Below are 6,468 nucleotides of genomic sequence, written 5' to 3'. Positions count from 1 at the left end.
TGAACTTAGGTGTTCGTATGTCTGTTTCTGTTTCTGCCATGCTTCTCATTTCTTTAGGATATATACCTAGTTATGGGATTGCTGGATCAGTTATTTCTACTTCCAACTTTTTAAGGACTCATGAAACCTATTTCCACAGAGATTATTTTTTCAATCCCACCAGCAGTGTATGAGAGTGCGAGTCTCTCCACATCCTCGGTAGCATTTGTTATTTTCTGTCTTGTTGAACTTTGCTATTAATGATGTGGTGAGATGGTATCTCATGGTTGTTTTGATTTGCATCCCTTTAATAGCTGATGATTGTGAACACTTCGTGTGCTTGTTGGCTGCCTGAATATCTTTGGGAAGCATCTGTTTGTGTCTTCTGCCCATACTTTAAATGGACTGTTTGTCTTTTTGATGTTGAGGTGTTGGAGCTCTCTGTAAATTTTAGAGATAAGTCCTTTGTCCAATACATCTTTGCTAAATATTTTTTTCCGATTGTGTACGTTCTCTTTTGACTCTTTTGGAGAAGTCTTTTGATGCACATAAGAATTTAACTTTTACAAGGTCTCAATTATCTAGTTTATCTTCTACTGTTTGTGCATATTGAGTTACACTTGGTAGTATATGTAGCCATAAATCAGGGCCCCTAAATGTACCTATCTTTTTGTTTGATGAAATTTATATTTTCAGTTTCACATTTAAGTTTTTGATCCATCTGGAGTTCATTTCTCTTAGGATGTGAAGTATGGATCTTGTTTCATTTTTCTGCAAATGGATATCCAGTTTTGTCAGCACTATTTGGGAAAGAGACAATCTCTTCCCCATTAAATGGATTTTAGCCATTTGTCAAAGATCAACTGACCACAGCTCAAGAGATCAATTTCTTGGTTCTCAATTCTGTTCCACTAGTCTATGTGTCCATCATTGTACCAACACTAGGCTGTTTTGACTATTGTGATTGTATAGTAGGTTTTGAGATCTTGGAATGTGAGATCTCTTCTTTTGTTCTTCTTCAGTAGCTCTTTGTTTATCTGAGGGCTCTTTTCATATAAAATTAGTGATTGTTTTTTCATGTCTTTAAAGAATGTTGATGAAATCTGGATTGGGATTGCATTGAATGTATAGATTGCTTTGGTAGTATTGATATTTTCACAATGTTCAATCTTCCTACTCATAAGCATGGTGTATCCTTCTACTATGTACATCTTTTATACTTCCTTGAAATATTATTTTGTAGTTTTCTTTGCCAAGGTCTTTTGTGTTCCTGGAAAGATTTATTCCCAAATATTTTATCTTTTTGGTAGCCATTATAAATGGTACTAATTTCCTTACATCCTTTTCAGTGACCTCTTTGCTGGTGTAGAAGAATCCAACTGATCTTTTTTTTTTTTAATGTTGATCTTTTATTTTGTTACTATGCTAAATCTTTCAATAAGTTCCTGCATTTTTCTTGTTGAGTATCTTGGATTTTCTATATATAGGATCATGTCATCATCAAATAGGGATAGCTTGACTTCTTCCTTACCAATCTGGATGGCTTTGATTTCTCTTTATTGTCTTATTGCCCTGGCTAGGACTTCCAATATAATGTTGAATAGAAGTGGAGACAGTGACATCCTTGTCTGGTTCCTGTTCATGAGGGGAATGGTTTCAGTTTTCAATCCCTCTCCAGTGAAAATAATACTGGTTGTTGGTTTTGCATATATGTCCTTTATTAGGTTGAAGAACTTTCCTTATATTCTTATTTTTCTGAGAGATTTTTATCTGGAATAGGAGTTGGATTTTATCAAATGTTTTTTCCGCATCCATTCATATAGTCATGTGATTCTTTTCCTTTATTTTACTTATATGATGGATTATATTGGTTGTTTTTCTGATGTTGAACCATCCTTGCATAACTGGTGTGAATCTCACTTGGTCTTCATATGTTATGTTTTTGATACATTGTTGGAGTTTATTTGTAAGATTTCGTTTAAGATTTTTGCCTCTATATTCATGAGGGATGTTGGTCTGTTCTTGTTGTTGTTGTTGTTATGTGTCATCAAGTCAGACACAACGCATAACGACTGCTCCTTGGGTTTCTGAGGAAGCCAATCTAAGGAAGTAGATTGCCCAACCTGTAGTTTTCCTGTCTAGTGGTGTCTTTGCCTGGTTTTGCTATAAAGTTCATGCTTACTTCATAAAGTTGATTTGGGCACATTCGATCATTGTCTATGGAATAATTTGAGGATGATTAGTGTCAGTTTTTCTCTGAATGACTGATCAGATTCTCCTGTGAAACCATCTGCACCAGGACTTTTTTGTTAGTATTTTTTTTTTTTTTCTCTCTCTCTCTTATGACCTGTTAGTTTCTTCTTTTGTTAAGGGTCTCTTCAGATCTTCTAACTCAGTCTGGGTCCGTTTAGGTAAGTAGTGTGTTTCTAGAAATCTGTCCATTTCTTTGTTGTAGTAAATTTGTTGTAGTAAAGCTCTTCATAGTATCCTGATATTACTGTTTTATTTCTGTTGGTTCTGTTATGATATAATGAATTTCATTTTTTATTCAGGTTATTTGCATATCCCCCTTCTTTACCTGTTAAATGTGCTGTGGTTTGCCAATTTTATTAATCTTTTCAAAGAACCAACCTCTAGTCTTGTTCATTTTTTCTATTGTCTTTCTATTTTATGTTACATTTATTTATGCTTGCATCTTTATTACTTCTTTTCTTCTGGTGATTATAAGCTTGTTTTGCTGTCCTTTTTCTAATTGCTGGAGATGTTAGGTTGTTGTTGTTGTTGTTGTTAAGTGCTGTCGAGTCATTTCCGACTCATAGCGACCCCATGCACTACAGAACGAAACACTGCTCTATCCCGCACCAGCCCCACAATCCCTGCTATACTTGAGCCCATCATCGCAGCCATCGTGTCAATCCATCTCATTGAAGGCCTGTTAGGCCTTCTCGATGTTAGGTTAAGATGTTTATTCTGGCTCTTCCTTCTGTTTTGATGTGTGCATCCATTGCTATAAATTGCCCTCTGATCAACTCTTTTGCTGTGTTCCATAGATTATAGTATGTTGTTTTTTTCATTCTCTTTTGAGTCAAGGAAATTTTAATTCCATTTTTTTATTTCTTCTATTATCCAGTTGTTTTTGAGGAGGGTGTCATTCAGTTTCCATATATTTGCTCTTTTTCCATTAGTCTTCCTGGTGTTGATTTCTAATTTGATAGCATTGTGATCTGAGATGCTTTGCTGTATTTCAATACTTTTTTAAAATTTAGTGAGGCTTGCTCTTTGGTCTAACATATGGTCTATCCTGGACAATGTTCCATGTGTGCTTGAAAAGAAGGTATATTTTGCTGTTGTTGGGTGGAGTGCTTGTAAATGTCTATAAGGTCAAATTGATTGATGGTATTGTTTGCTTCTTCTACATCTTTGTTGAGTTTCTTTCCAGTTGTTCTATCTCTTATTGAAAGTGGTGTATTAAAGTCTCCTATTATTACTACGGAGTCATCTATTTGTCTTTTTTAATTATGTTAAAGTCTCCTTTACACATTTTGGGGCTCTTTCATTGTGTGTGTAGATATTTATTATTAATGTTGTGTCCTCTTGTTCAATTGATCATTCAATCATTATATAAGTACTTCCTTGTCTCTTATGGTCATTTTTGTCTTAGTCTATTTTATCAGAAATTAATATTGACACTTTTGCTCTCTTTGGGTTACGATTTTCTTGGTTTTCCAACCTTTGATTTTTAGTCTATTTTTGTCTTTGTGTCCAAGGTGAGTCTCCTGTTGATGGCATATTGATGGGTTATGTTCTCTTATCCAGTCTACAACTCTCCATCTGTTGAGTGGTGCATTAAATCCTTTGACATTTAATGTAATTATCAACAAGTATGAATTTATTGATGTCATTTTTTATGTGTTTTTTCATGGTGTTGCTGATTTCTTTGTTCCATATAAGTTTCTGTGTAGAGCTCATTTTGTTTGAAAGTCATGTTATCATTTCCTTCATTGCTATTGTATTAATGTTGCTGTTGTTGTTGTTGTTTTTGCCATTGAGTCGGACTCGACTCATAGCTATCCCTCCTTGGGTTTCCGAGGTAGTATCACTACATAAGTAGATTGCCCCATCTTCCTTCTGAGGAGGGGCTGGTGGGTTTGAACTGCCAGCCTTCTGGTTAGCAGTCTAGTGCCTTAGCTACTATGCTACTAGAACTCCCATTGTATTAATATTTGCTGAATATTTGTGCTTGTCCTCTTTTTTATTTTAGTGTGAAGCTTTATTATTTTTCTTTGAAGTTCTTCTGTGATTTTTTATTTACTTCTCAGTTTAAAACAGTCTGTTTTTCTTGCAATTTCCCTGACTTCTTAACCATTTACAAGTTCTGTAACTAAATTATTTATTCCCTCTGGTTTGTAGTTTTCCTCATTTACCAATTTATGTTTCTGATTCCCTGTTTAGTCTTGTAAGTTTATTGTACTTTGGATACCTCTATATCTGGGTTGGTTTCTGGGTTATGTCATCATGTTTGTTAATTATTGATTGTTGTTTGCTGTTGTTGGTTCTCTATCTGAAGGACTCCCATTAGCATATCTTGTAAGGTTGGTCTGGTTTTAACAAATTCCCTTAATTTCTGCTGATCTGGAAATATCCTATTTTCATCCTAATATTTGAAAGACAATTTTGCCAAGTATATAATTCTTGGTTAGAAATATTTTCCTTTCAGAGTTTTTTACATATGATCCTATTGCCTTCTCACCTGCATGCTTTTTTGTTGCATGGTTTCTGCCAAGAAATTGTTGTTGTTGTTATGTGCCATCAAGTCAGACCTGACTCATAGTGACCCCTCCTTGGGTTTCCAAGGCAGTATCACTACCGATCAGGGTTGGTGCCACTCCCAGAAAATGACCCTTGATCATAAAACCCAGAAGAGCTCGGTGCTTTTTTGCCTTCCCCTCTTCCTGTAGAGGCCAGTAGCTATGGAGCTCTGGTAGCATAGAGGCTAAAGCACTTGACTGCTAACCAGAAGGCTGGCGGTTCAAACCCACCAGCCACTCCTCAGAAGGAAGGTTGGGCAATCCTACTTCCGTAGTGATACTGCCTCGGAAACCCAAGGAGGGGTCGCTATGAGTCGGGGCCGACTCGACGGCACATAACATAACAAACAAAATCACTATGGAAGTAGGATTGCCCAACCTTCCTTCCGAGGAGTGGCTAGTGGGTTTGAACCGCCAGCCGTCTGGTTAACAGTCAAGTGCCTTAGCCACTATGCTACCAGAGCTTAGTATAATTTCTTGTCCTATACAGGTAACTTTTTATTTCTCCCATGCTACTTTCAGGTTTTGTTGTCTTTGGTTTTGATGAGTTTCATGATCTTATGTGTTGCTGACTTTCTTTTGGGGTCTATTCTATTTGTGGTTCATTGAACTTCTTTCATGGATATATTCTTGTCTTTCAGCATATCAGGCGAATTCTTTTCAAACAAATCTCTGACAATTTTCTCTGTATTTTTATTTGTCTCTTCCCTGGAATTCTGATTACATGTAGGTTATTCCTTTTGATAGTATCTTACATGAATCCTAGCCTTTCTTGATTTTTTTAGTCTTTTTTTTTTTTCTGATTGATCCTTTACCAAAGTATTATTGAGTTATTTGTCTTCAATATCATTAATTCTATCTTCATATGATTTGATTCTACTCTTTTGCCCACTTAATGTGTTATCTATTTCTGAAATCTCAGTATTAATAATCATCTGGATTTGTATTTGTTGTTTTTATATCTTTTCTAACTTTTTGTTTTGTTTTGTCTTTTCAGTTTGGTCTTGTATTGTTTTCATAAGTTATTCTAGAGTTTGGTCTGTTTTTCTTAATTTTGTCTTTGTTTTCCTTGACTTGTCTCTCAATCCTTTGAAAGTACCCAAATATAATTATTTTGAATTCCTTATCAGGGAATTCCAATATTGTTTCTTATTCAGGTATGTTTTCTAGATTTGTTTATTGGTTCCTTGTTTCTACTACTTTGTCTTGCCTCTTTTTGTGGACTGTGATGGTCTATTGTCTCTGGTAGATTGTGGTGGTGTTGTATTTATGTCTATTTTGTCATTGGATGTGGGTTTGATTTTCCCAAGATTTTATGTTTTTCTTTATTTTGTTTTGATATATCTGTGGAAGCAGGGGATTGTGTTCCTCTGTTTGCTAGTTGCTAGTACTTAGGCACTTACCACTTGTACCCTGGTGGATGTTAGAGAATGAGAGTGTGATGTTAGAGAATGAGAGAGTGTGCACATATTTTTGTTAGCTGTTCATAAGAAGCATTTCAGGATGAGTTGAGCTGGTATTGGCCACCTCCAGCATTGGCCAGTTGATGCAAAATCACATTGTAGCCCTCACTCTGTGGGTTGGGCTGTAGGAGATACAAATATGGTTAGGCTGTGTTGGAACATTACTATCTTCCACAGACAAAAAAAAAAAAATAAAATTAGAAAACTACCAAAAAAAA

Source organism: Orycteropus afer, unplaced genomic scaffold (genome assembly GCF_000298275.1).
Source record: "Orycteropus afer afer isolate SDZICR_OR568_19922 unplaced genomic scaffold, OryAfe1.0 scaffold00735, whole genome shotgun sequence".
Classification (NCBI taxonomy): Eukaryota; Metazoa; Chordata; class Mammalia; order Tubulidentata; family Orycteropodidae; genus Orycteropus; species Orycteropus afer.
The sequence above is the reverse complement of the archived record's forward strand: the minus strand, read 5'-3'. Positions refer to the sequence as shown.